General features: G+C 31.5%; 1 pseudogene; it reads left to right on the top strand.

Annotated features, from left to right (window-relative positions):
- The first annotated feature begins 9909 nt into the window (after window positions 1-9909).
- On the top strand, window positions 9910-12174 carry LOC111446217 (annotated as a pseudogene).
- Window positions 12175-14089: the final 1915 nt, after the last annotated feature.

The following is a 14089-nucleotide window of genomic DNA, read 5'->3' on the forward strand; positions in this document are numbered from 1 at the left end:
GGGGGGGGGGACGTTGGCCCATACCTCTCTCTATGCCTTCTGCTGAATCCGGACATTTGCTTTTTCTAATGTGAATGTATATGTTCCAAGTTGGGGCCTTTCTACTACAAAAGTATTTATGACTTTACAATTTTTAATACTTTTTACTCAAATTACAAATTGGTCCTCATAAATTCAACATTTACTTTATATACTTTTTAAATTTTAAATAATTTTACAAACCATCATTTTTAAAAAATTTATTTATGTCATCCATCTATTTTAACTAATAAAATATGTTTTAATTGATAATCGATATAATTCAATACCATTCCTTCTTGTTACTTTTTAAAAAATATATATTAATCAATAACAACATCGATGGTCAGTAAAATTTGAATAAATTATAGGAATCTAATTGAAAGTATAGGGTTAAAATGAAACTTTTACCTCCGAAATTATCCCTAAATCATAAGAATCAAATTCGTAATTATTGGTAATTATTTTTTACTAGCACCGTTTTTTTTTTTTTTTTTTTATATGGCAGGTGGGATTGGATGTTAATAGCTTTTGGGCCCAACTATTAATATGGGCTTTATTTGGGCTTGGACTTTGCTAAATTAGGATTTACTTTTTGGACTTTGTTTAAGTTTGGCCCAATATAATATGGCCCAAGTTAACGATTTTAAATTTAATTATTTAATTAAAAGGGTTATGGTGAAGACACGTGGCTTTAAAAGCCAACTTTTATTTTGTAATAATTTATAATTTTATTATTCGTCGATGTGACAACTCGTGATTATTCAAAATTTCTAAATTAGATTTTTGTTAAATAATTTACAAAAAAGAAAAAAAAATGATAAAACTATATTTTTTTATGTAATTAAAAAATCAACGAGAATGTGATTCCTTAATTAAAAATTGATTGGAAATGTAATATCATAATCGAGTACTCATTTGTGTCGTTGAGTGCTGACCACTAAAATGGTAACGAAATACATACAATAACCAAAAAATATATTTTTTTTTTAAATATAAAAACAATTATTTTTCAAATCTAAAACACCATTTTGGAATAAAGGTTATTTTCCCGAGTGGACATACGACCTCATGCATAGTTCGTCTAGTATCCGTTTGACACCAAATTAGGAAAGTTTTTATATTGGATATCGACAGACTTATTCTCGAGCCACATGTCAAAACTCATATATGAATCTTGGCTTCTGAGGTTATGGCCTGGGGTCCCACCCGACTCTCTTCGAACTTGTTTTCGACACTCGTATCGTCTCGTTCTCTTGAACTTTGCATATGTCTAGATTTATTTTCAATATACACTCTTGGTTTGTTGGTTGATGCACCGTTTTCTTCTATCGCATCATGACACTTCTCAATCTTGACCCTCATAGGGTCGGATGGACACTACTTGAGAGTCGTCCCTTGTCTGTGTTGCGTGTAGGATCACAACCTAATTAATGGCCAGAGAGTGGTTTCTTATTCCATTAAGATATACACATTTACATTATATGTATATTACGAAAGTGTACCGACAATAAAGCAAGCTTCTTGTTGTTCGAGAATGTTTTATAATCCTCTACGACTCAAAGCAATTGAAATTAACTAACCAAGTCATCAAATCTACTTATTAAATACCCTAAAACTGTATTATGTGTATATATTCCGAGATTATTCTTACAATTAAATATACGATAAAATTTTTAAAATACAAGTATGTGAAATATTTATTAATAATATACGTGCCTATCTATTAAATAAAATTTAGAATAATAAAATTTAAAAATTAATACATTTAAAAAAAAATAATGATAATACTTGCCAAAATGCCTAAAAAAATCTTTTAAAATAAAATATGCATATAATAAGATTGAACAATTAATCATTAAGATGATAATTCATATCTTATTTAAGAGTTAATACTCGTGTTACAAGATAAAATTTAAAAAAAAAAAAAAAGTTACAAACGAAAAGGGAAAAAAAGCTGTATAAGATCAAACGACGGTGTATTTGCGTTTTTCGGCATAATTGATGAGTAATTCGAATTCCTCCTCGTTGATGAATCCATCGTTGTTAGAATCAGCGTGAGAAAGAGCTTTACCAGCTCTGTACGAAGGCATAAAGGAACCAATGTATCGAAAAGCTTCGGTGAGCTCAGAGGGGCTGAGACGGCCGTCGCCATCGCCGTCGTGGTTTCTGAAGATTACGCTAAGTTGCTCTCTTGATAGCTTCGACCTCTTCTTCGACTTCTTGCTTTTCTCTTCTGTCGGATTCATTTTTTATATTGCCTTGGTGCTTTGTGATTCCTATATATATAAGTCGAATTAAGAGCCCTAAGGGTATAAAATAATTTAATTTGTATATTAAATATGGTATCTTTTGCTCGCATTAATTCTTCTGCACTTGTTCCTTCAAAGCCAGAATAATTTGGAGAGCTGAAAATAAAAGGTTCTTAAAAGTATGATTATGATATATATATAAGATTTGGATGGAAGAGTGAAAGAGAAAGCGACGGTAATGTTGACCAAAATATCTCTCTTTTTAAAATAACACTGAGCTAACGTTGGATCGGGTGAAGGGTATTTATGAGAATATGTATATTTTCAAAACTTTTAAATTTAAAAAACTCTCCGAGAGCTCTAGCAAAAGTTTAAAATTGACATTTTAACTCAAAAACATGGTTTATTTAGTCTCGATTGTTAACACGTATTAATTTTGTATTATATAGAATTGACTACATTTTTTTATTACTTTAGAATGATGTGACATAAATGTATTGCTTTTATATTTATGAGATGCTAATGGAAAAAACATATTTATTGTTATTTTTTAATATTCAAAATTTTAAATTTAAAACTTTTTTTTTTTTTTTAATTTTTGGTTGCAAACACGAAATTAATTTGGAAAAAGGGTCACCAGCTTTCTTATTATGGAATCTTATTCTTTGTTTGAGAGTAATTTATTTTTAATTATTAAAAATTTATTTATGTTTAATGATTTTGAATAATTACAAAAAAAAAAAAAAAGTTTAATTCTTCTAAGAAATATGAAATTAAGTACGCAAATAAATTTCCATTTTGTAAATTTTAAATATATAAATTTTTTTTTTTTTTTTGGTTACGTACTATTGTATGTATAATTAAATTGCTAATAAACTATTATTCTCTTTTGTAGTATAATAAAATTCATTTTGTATTATTATAATCAAAATAAATAAAAATACCTTAAAACGATCCTAAAAATTACCCTAATAAGTATATATTAATTAATATTGTTCGTGTGACTTTAATTTATTGTTTTGGTTATTTCTTAATTTTTTTCCTCTCATTTTATTGTCGTAATTAAAATAAATATTGGTTGGGTAATTTAAACTAAGAGAAAATGCATGCGAAGTGAAACTCGATGAGGTAAGTTTGTCATCAAGATGAAGATGAGATTCAAAATTGAAATTTGGTAAATTTTGAATATGACCCGAACATTATTAAAATAAAAAAAATAAAAAAATTGTCACAATACAAAGGAGTGTCCCATTATTTAAAAACAGTTACTGAGCAGCTTCTCCTAATGGTACATGACAATTTTTTTTAGTTGAACAAACCATGCAGCAAAAAGGAACAAAATTTTCAAACGATGGTGTAATGTCGTTTTTCGGTATAATTGACGAGCGATTCGAAATCCTTCTCGCCGATGAATCCATCCCTGTCGGAATCCGTGTAACGAAGAGCGTGATGAGCTCTGTACGACGGCAGAAAGGCGCCGATGTAGCGGAAGGCTTCCGTGAGCTCGGTGGCGCTCAAGCGGCCGTCGCCATCGCCGTCGTGGTTTCTGAAGATTACACTGAGTTGCTCCCGGGAAAGCTTCGGCCTCGGCTGGGACATCTTGTTTTTCCTTGCCATTGCGGTTGAATCTGTATTGAATTTTGTTTGTTTGTTGTGGTGGTGTGTTTTGGGTATTTATAGAGCTTAATAATAATACCCATTAATCTGTATTAAAATTACATCTTTTTTTTACAGCTTAGTTTCAGATTCCTAAGCGTCAGGGATTGTTCGGTCAAAGTGGGGATAATAAAAAATTGCTTACATTCACTCACATAACTCATATATATATATATATATTAATACAAAAGGAAAAGCCACAATCTCTACGCCATGTTTGTTGAATTTACAAATATATTATTATATAAATAAAAGGAAAAAAAAGTTAGATAATGACCCGCGCTTTTAGCATGTTTTGTCTTCATTCACGTATTTTATGTGAAAATTCATAGGAGGCCACCTAATATAAAATTTCTTTAAACTAAGCATGCTAAATGTAAACAAAAGCCATCATCAGTAGATATTGTCCACTTTGACTCGTTATGTATCACTATTAATCTCACAGTTAACGTGTCTACTATGAAAAGAGTCTAATCCTACTCCGACCACTAACTGGTTTTGATATCATTTGTAATAATCCAAGCTTACCGCTATCAAATATTGTCAATTTTGGCCTGTTACATATTATCCTCAACTTCACGATTTTAAAACGTATCTGTTAGGGAGATGTTTCTACATTCTCATAAGGAATGTTTTGTTTCCATCTTCAATGGAAGTTGGATCTCACACTAAATCGTAGAGTTCCTTTAAATAAATTATAATATAGGATAATACTAGGTCTCACTTACTAAATATTTTTAATACTCATTTTTGTTCGTATAAAAGACGAGCATCTTAGAGACGTTATATTTGTTCTACTTCCTTGATATTATGCTTTGTTGAGATTATGGGGTTGGAGCTGGGGAAGATATTGGAATCCAATTCTTTGACAAAATAAATTGTTTTTTAGTACTTTTTTAATTGGAAAAAACGCATATTTAGTTGACAGTTGTAAAGAAGCAGAAAAAGGAAATAGATTAACGAATGAATGTCATCATCCAAACTTTGCATAAAGTAAAATTATAAGGATTCTTTCTCCCCTTAACTTACCTTTCATAATGGACGGTGTTACATATTCTTTTCCTCAATATATATTACTATTTCCATTTTAACCATTTTGGAGGTAAAAATTAAAAAGACTGTTCCTTTTTTTACCCCGCCTCGACCATGACCATATGTCGTCTTCGGATTTTAACTCTTTTAGTAAATATGCTTACACCTCTAAACTTTAATTTATAATAATTTAGCTTATTATTGAGGCAGAGTGGAATACGATAAAAGAAGTAAAACAAATTTTTATTTTTATTTTTATTATTATATTCCATTTTAAAAAGAAATAAGGTTTTTATTATTTATTAAAAATATCACGTGTTAGTAATGATTACAATAGTTTAGGTTAGTTTAATAATGTATGACATATTTTGTTCTATATTTGGAAGATATTGTCTTCGTTAACTTAACTAATCTACGAGAATAATTTAATCACCGGCGCAGCTTAGTTCGTTCATTATTAAATTAATCTTGAAATCGAATTTTGATTCTTTTGATTTAAAGTGTTCTTCAAAAAAACGTCCTAAATATTCTTTTTTTAAAAAAAAAATTATCCCACATAATAAAAGATTGAAACAAAGTATGTTTCAATTCAGTCACTTCGTTAGATTCGTGTCTCCTATTTGTCTGAAGCTGAATCGTTAAATTAATAGAAAATTTTTATGATCCTAAGGAAAAATATGGTTGTAAAACAAATAGAATATAGCACAATTGTTGTGGTGGTAAGCGGTTTAAATTGGGAATCAAATTTTATGAATTTTTGGGCCTAATTGAGTTTAGCCTTCTAAATTGTTAGGTCTTTGTTCGGTCTACTACATCTCGAGTTTGTATGGTCTAATTACTGTTCTCAACCTCATCTTAAATTTTTTTATTGATAAATTTTATCCCTAACCATTATCCTCACTGTTATGGTTTCGAGTCTAAGTTCAGAGTTTAATGTTATTTGTCTCAGGTTTAAATTTTGCAACTTATTCTTGATTTTAACTCGAGAGGAAGGAGTTTCGAAACTGTGCATTTTTAGACTTTAACAACGCTTTTGTTCATGTTTTTGCTCCAAAGACATGTTCCAAGAAGGGTCACAGTTCTTGAGATCAAGCTAAACAAAAATTGTCAGATATTCAGATCTTTTAACTTAGGTTGTCTTTGACAACCTTAGGAACCAATTTTTCATTACTTTCTCGATCAAATTCTCAAGAAAATTTCATTATGTTTTTTTTTAGTAGAGTACAACTTATTTTACACATGTTTTTTCAATAAATCGTAGTTTCAACCTAAAAATCTAGTTCTAGTTTAGTCCATATCAGTACTCTGTATCACGACATATTTTAATATTCGATAGACAATAAACAAAACTTTAAAAAAATAAATGAAAATAATTATCGATATTTTAAAATAAATAATAATGAATCAAATACAGGTAATAATATTCTATTTATAAACGAAAATGAAAACCAACATTATCTTAAAAGAATAAAAAACAAAATAATGCTCCTAGCTTCTAACCAAAAGTGGACACGTGTTGTTTATGTATTGGAGACGAGGAAAAGTGGAGGAAGATTTCTAATTAGAAAAGGCATTATTTAATTATTAAAAATATACATATATATTTGGGTTGCCCATTGTTAAGCCCAACGAGCTTTAAAATGGTCTAAATGTATCGGCCCATGGACCATTCTACCCTTCAAAATTTTGGGTCAATCAAAATTTGATTTTATATTGGGTTGGGCTAGAGTGTCATTATTTATCCTATTTATAACATCTAATAAATGTATCATTACTACACATAAAATAAATTAATACGTCATTTAATAATAGATTAAATTGTAAATGAAAAAAAAATAGATACCTTCTTCTACAAATTCTTACTCGCTCCCAATATAATGGTAAGGAAATTAGATCAAATTAGCAGGAAGAAAATTTATTAATTTATGAATATAAACTATAATTAAACTAACGTTAAAGAAAATGGAATATATACATATATATATATTTGATTCAGTGATGATATAAGGGGTGGACGAATTCAATTTATGGTTTATTTTAAAATATGTTACTAATTATTTATTAATACGATGTTTAAAATAGTTTACATAATAAAACAGGGATTAAAAGGGATCAAATTATAGCGTATTCGCATCTTACAGCGTAATCAAGAAGGCCATCCAGTTCATCAAGAGTAACGTAGCCATCGCCGTTGGAATCGGCGGCTTTGAGACACTGGCGAGCTCTGAAACGGCTCCAATTGGATCCTAAGGACTCGAAGGCGGCTTTGAGTTCCAGGCGGGAGAGTCGGCCGTCGCCGTCGTTGTCGTGCCTGAGGAAAATCTCGCGAAGCTGCTCTTTGGTGAAAGGAACTGGACATCGCTTGTAGTCGCAGATGCCGCTGCGGAAGAAACCCATTATCGCCGTAGCTTTGTTTTCAACCTCCTCCGCCGAACGCCGGCTTTGATGTGCTTCTTGCCTTTGGTTCTCTCGATTGAGTTGCAGGCTTGCAGGTGTCGGATATTTATTCACCAATTCCTCGGGGCGCAATAAATGTAATTGACCTCTCTTCTTTATTGACCTTTTTTTTAATATTTTTAATTGACAAGAAAAATAGGAGGTGAAATATAAATATAATTAGTTTCTAATTTTAATTTACTATTGTTTTATCTCATTAAATTTTTCTCTAATAAATAATAATGGTGGGTAATTAAAATTAATTAAAACACATTTTTATATTATGCACTTACAATTTATTAAAATTCACTCGTACTTTGCAGTATTGCATCGAATAATAAATTATATACACTTTTGAACGGTCAAGAATATCATTGAATCAAAATTTTTTAGTGTTATCTAAAATTTAATTATAAAAAGTATGGTCTATAATTTGATATTATTGTATAATGGATATTGAATAAAGCAAATCAATAATAAAATAAAATATACATAAATCACATACTTGTCCTTTTCAATAATTTGATTTTTTAGATTTTTTTTTAAACCAAATTAAGGATACTTTTCTTAAGATATACCATTATTAAAAATTTTGAATAATACTTATTTTTTTTTAGAACTAATAGAAAAGGCAAAAAAAATTAAAAATTAAAAAAAATATATCAAAATTCTAATTTTTGAAAAATAAAAAACTCTATTTCATTATTTGAATTTTCAATCTCTTTTATTTACATATTTTCTAAAATTAAAGGGGAAAAACATACTTATTTCAAGCTATGTATATATTTAAATCACGACAATAATCAAAATAATTATTATTTTTAAAAATTCATAAACTTATCCTATAAAATTTTAAAATATTTATGAATTAAATATAACAAAATTAGTAAACATTTCTAAACTTAAAAATGGTAGTTGGTTCTAAAGAGAGTGATGGAATCTTCAAAAGAACATATGGCTTCTGATTGAAGCTATCGATAAACTTTTTGAAAATTTATTTTCAAAAATTGAAAAAAAAAATGTACCTATAAACTATCATACAAATTTTCCACTAATAATTTGATAATATTAAACACGTAACATATTTTCTTTAAAATTGCATATTTAATTATGATTATAAAGAAATAGCCTATTGTGCACGTTTTAATCATAGTTAACAAGCGTAATGGCTCGATTGGATTATTTATTAGAATAATAATAGAGCAATAAAAATGGAAAATAAAATAAAAGAAAAATATGAAGAATAAGAATATTGTTGGTTAGGTAATTGATTGATGAGCATAGAGGTTAATGGCATCAAATACCACATCCATCAATCCTCAATGATAGATGTTTATGTGGAGGTAATAAAAAGAGATCATAAATGGAATGTGCGTTAATTCCCTTCTTTTAGTATAAAATCCAATAAGCGAACCTTAGGTAAGGATACAGAATAAAGTCGAGTCGTTTAAACAAGTGTTCCAAACGTAACTCTTTTTCCGTCTAAAATAGAATGAAAGATTTTCACACGCAAGATTAGAACTTTTCAGATGCCTGCCATTTATTTCTAGACTTTTTCCCATGCTTGCAATTCCATTTAGATCATGATTTTTACCAATTTTAGATCGATTTTTTAACACTTTTAGGTAGTATTTTAAAATTGGTTAAAATTTGTTGTTTTTCATTGTAAGCTAGTGGGTCTTATTTGTAAATTTATTTATTTAATTTTAACTTATATTTATCATATTGTTTTTAAGGTTGGGTTGTGTTAAGCATTTGAAATAATGAAAATTTTAATAATTTCGTGTTGTAAATAATGTAAGATAAAGATTTTAAATAATTAGGTTAGTTTAATGGGTAATAAAGATAACTAATTTTTAATTAGTATTTTAAATATATTTTATTTGATGATAAGGTGGTTGAAATTTTATTTTAAAAAGATTAGAGATCAACCCACAAATTTAATCTTTAATTATAAAAACATTATACATATTGACACAAATAGGTAATAAAATGATGATGATGATTATACATAACACGCAGCCGCCATTTATTGAATAAGTTTTTAGAAACCAACGATCAACAACCGAGTGAAAGAGAGACGTGGTCGGAGGCGGCGGCGGAGCAATTGAATCAAACAACGTAACCTTCGCTCATCAAGTACTTGATGAACTTATCGATCTCGTCCCGACCAAGCTTTCCATCTCTGTTTCGATCGGATTGGCAGAGCGCCTTGAAGGCAAGATGAACTGGGAATTCAGCGTCCAGTTGCTTCAAAGCTTCCTTGATCTCGAACAATCCCAATCCACCATCTTCATTCGTGTCCATCTGGTTAAATATCTCTCTCAGTTCCTTCGCCGAGTACCCGCTCTCCGACTGGGCGGCCACCGCCTTCGATTTCCGACCGTACGACGACATCGTTTTGTAATCGACTGGGTTTCCGATTGTGCAATTGTATTTGGTTTGTTGCCGATGGAAGAGGAGGAAGGGGAAATTTATAGGATTAATGGCGGCGGCTTGAGCTCCAAGAACCGCCATGACGGTGCGCCAACAGATTAGAATTAAGATGCGGTGTTATCTTGTTGTCTTCTCCAATGGGATTCGTATGGCTTTCTGATTCGGTCGCTGCGACGAAAATTTTGGAATCGAATTCGGCTTTTCAGTGTCGTACGATTTGGGAGCTGTCGTTTGAGATAGCTTAAATGCTGCTCAGCTGTCAGTTCAAATTGGTCACGCTATTTCATTCAATATAATCTTATTAACAATAGCCTTTGATCTTAGACAGATTAAATATGGCACGGGTTTATGTAAACCTTGTACGGTACAAGGATGCTAACTTGTGGGTTCCCTTAATGGATTGCACCATCGACCAACTTTGATCTTCTTAGAAGGGTTTAAGTATGACCGTGTCTGTTAGAGCTCTGAAGATGATAAATGGTCAATGAAGTTCACGTCATGTACTAAGGCACTGATGAACTATCACCTCATTATGCATAAGTTCCGCCCAATCCAGGAGCAGTTTTGATGCAGTTTAAAATTGACTCATCATTGTATGTTTTCATTTATAGCTCAAAGCCTCGGATTCCAGGAGCAGTTTTGATGGAGTTCCTGTTTTTCAGGTACATTGGTGCACTCAATTAAATGGTTTTAACACAAAGGCAAAATTCTTCATTGTGAAAACTCCAGAATGATCCATAATTGAATTATTGGACACTTTCCAAATTTCTAATTCAGGGCATAAACAGCTCTCAATCTTGATTGGCATTGAATCTCACGTCATGTATAATTGGGTTAACATTTCTCATAATAACGATTTTCTGTTTTACAGTCTGACCTTCTGATTGTGAAAAAGAAAAACAAGCGTTATTGTCCTATATACTTTACTAAGGTTCGTATCATTTCTGAGGAACTCGTGGATCATTGATGCGTCTAATGTGCTTCTAAAAATGTGGTTTTATGATCTCACCATCCTCTAGTACTTATCTTTAATTGGAAAATAGGAAGATATAGAGAAGGAACTGTCGAAGGTCTCAAAGGCATCAAGGGGATTAGGAACTTCTCAACATATCATGGTATCGTTTCCATCTTTATTCTCTGGTGTGTTTTATTCATTGAATGGGTTGAATTTCGTGCCTTGATCAGTGCTCCCTGTAAAACATGGTGTGTGTTATATTTTCTCTTCTTCTTTGCATCTGATACGATATTGCTTATTACATTTTAGAAGCGACCTGTTCGTTCCTGTATTAAATGAAAGATTGATTTTGTTAATTTTCCGCTGTAGTCTACAGTTTTCATAAAGTGGTTTTTTGGCACAAGAAATTCGTATTCAAGCAGCTGTGGAAGTGAAGATGAAAATGTTTTAAGCTTTAAATATAAGCAGAATGTCTGAAATTATTATCCTGCAAGTGAAAATTGTGGACGATCACTGCGTGTTTCTTTCTTGTGAAAAATATTTGTTAAGTTAATCCACGATTATATTGTTTATTCCCTTCACTCAACCAAAACTTTTATGTAACAGGTCGGTAGTTTGGAAGATGTTCTTAAGAAAATGGAGGTAAGGTTTCTTGATCTCAAGTAGCAGCATCTTTTAGAAAATAGAAATTATAGTTAGTTTTCTTGATCAATTATAGTTGAATGAGAAGAACTGAGCCTGGGAAGATCTAATTTTCATTCCACCTGGCAAAAGCCACTCTCAACTCATTCAAGAAGTGGGCAAAGCATGACATAGGCTGTGGACTCAGCCAACAGACCACGACGGAGCATGGAGAGCTGATTCAGCTAACTGAGGTTAGAAAACATTGGAATTCTATAATGATTGACCTCATAGGAGAGCAATAATATATTGTTATATTTATTTAGAGAATAATTGTTTAGGTAGCTGAAGATGTGTAGCGATGACCTTGATTTTTTCCTCATTTTTATACGCTCCTAGTTGGATTTATATAATCCATTTGCTTAATCCATATCTGTTGCTGTGTTATAATTAGAATAAGCTTTAAGCAGAACAGAGTTCTGAGTGGATGAAATTGTTCACCCACTTTAGCAACAACGTCTTCACTCACCACGCATTCTTCAACCACGCTATTCGTTCAAGGGAACAAAAGTTTGATACTCTCACAACCCTGTAGTCATATCTTCATGTTGAGATGAACGAAAGGGATCAATTCTGTGAGTACCATCTTTTCTTCAATGTCATGGATGTTTTTCATCCAATTTTAGAAACGCATTTATATATGTTTTAGAACAATTTATTTTGTTTGCTCATGAGCTAAGTTATCCAAAATTATTATTACTATTATTATGTTCTTCCAAATGGCCTTTGTATCTGAAATCCTTTCTCCCTTTTGAGTGATCATGAAGTCATCCAGATGAAATAACTCGAGAAACTAATTAATGGGTGGTCAATTTTCACTTCCTCTTGCTCTTCAAAATCTATTTCAGTAGGCATTTCATACCTCAACCTAAAAAAAGTTATTAGTAGCTGTGACAATTATTTTTTAAAGTAATCATTCAATGTAAAATTATTGAACACCTTTTCTCTCCTCTTTATAAAAGCTATCACTATATTATATAAGCTACATCAAATAATGTTCCTTGCCTTTAACAAAGAGACCTTTAAACTCCATGAAACTGCAGGGATTGGCTGTTTCGGTGCAAGAATCCGGACCATTATGTCTCCTATAGATCAGAGGGAGTTAAAAGCTTAGAGGAATGCCTTTATATATATTTTTTTTTGGTTGAATTATTAAGTTTAGTCTATTAAGTTTGAGTCTAATTTGATCATGAACTAAAGTCACTAGACGCATGATTATGTCCTCTGCCTCTGTTGAAATGCTAGTGTAAGAACCAGGGAAGAAGGTGGTGATGAATAATGATGAGAAAAGGGATAATTGGTGTCGGAATTTGGGCATTATTTTGAAATGCAGAGTAGTGTAGTTGAGGGACCAATCTGATTGCTGCCTCTGCACTCTTAGTACAAAAGCTTTGTTCAAACTTCCATTTTGTCTGTTTTATTGTATTATTTGTGTATACCATGTTTACTTTTGAAGGGGAAGGAATAAAAATAATCCATTATTTTCCATTTCTATTCTAATTCTGTTGTTTATCACATCCTAAGTAAGACATTGAGATATGTACGGTGTCTTAATGCTTGGATGATTCTTCAATCTTGCTTTCTTTCTTTCTTTTTTTTTTTTAGAATGAGAACATAAACAAAAAACAAACACGAAAGTTAATAATGAATTCCTTAATGATGAAGAGTGGGAGGCATCACTATCATAACATCATCCTCTACCTTTTAGTGGGGTCTGACTGTATATAAAAAGAGAAAACCTGCTTTTACTTTTCTGGGTTTTGCTGCACTAATTTAAATTGATTATTATTAAGCCCAATCATGCACTACCGGCCATGCCCGAAACTTCTGAGGCAGCTCACCTGCCTGTGTCGAAGCGCACGACCTATATCCGGCCATTAGGATAAGTGCTAGGTCTTAGTGGTCGATACAAAATCTTAGCGTGAGTTTGGGTGGAGCGGCCATTGGTGTAGATCTTGATAGTAGTAGCAAATATTCGAACGAGACATTTGAAGGTAGAAGAGGAAAAAAGTTCATGGCCCAAAACCTCTAAGAAAGTCTCCAGTACTTGATCCCTTATATGGAAGCTTTGCTCTTCTCTTCTTCTTTGGTTCCCACGCAGTCTTCCCCAAACACTGTACCGGATTTGTTTCTATGTAGGAAACAGACAACCCCATCCACTAAACTACAGATAACACGTCAACGTTAATGGCCCCCACCCTCCACTGTGATGTCCCAAACATGGCAATATTTGCGGCATGCCACTACACTTATCCTACTCACGGTCACAGTAGCATGCATCTGCCTCTTCCTCAGATCCCCTTTCCCCGAAAATCCTCCAATTTTCTCAACGCGCCGCCCAAAAATAACTAATAACAAATAACAAAATAACAAAATCAAAGTAGGCTCCATGACGTCACCCATCACCGCCCAATCCCACCTCTGGATCCGGCCGTCGGTGGCGACTATTAATGTCTGACACATGTGCCAACTAATAATCACCTACCTTAACCCAAATTAAACACAAGATTTCAGTATTAAATTATAATTTTAATCATGTATTTGATAAGACACAAAATTAAAATTAAAAGACTAAATAAATACAAATTTAAAAAAAAAAAAAAAAAAAAAAAAAAAAAAAAAA

This window comes from Cucurbita moschata, unplaced genomic scaffold, assembly GCF_002738365.1.
Source record: "Cucurbita moschata cultivar Rifu unplaced genomic scaffold, Cmos_1.0 Cmo_Scf00008, whole genome shotgun sequence".
In the NCBI taxonomy this organism is placed as follows: domain Eukaryota; kingdom Viridiplantae; phylum Streptophyta; class Magnoliopsida; order Cucurbitales; family Cucurbitaceae; genus Cucurbita; species Cucurbita moschata.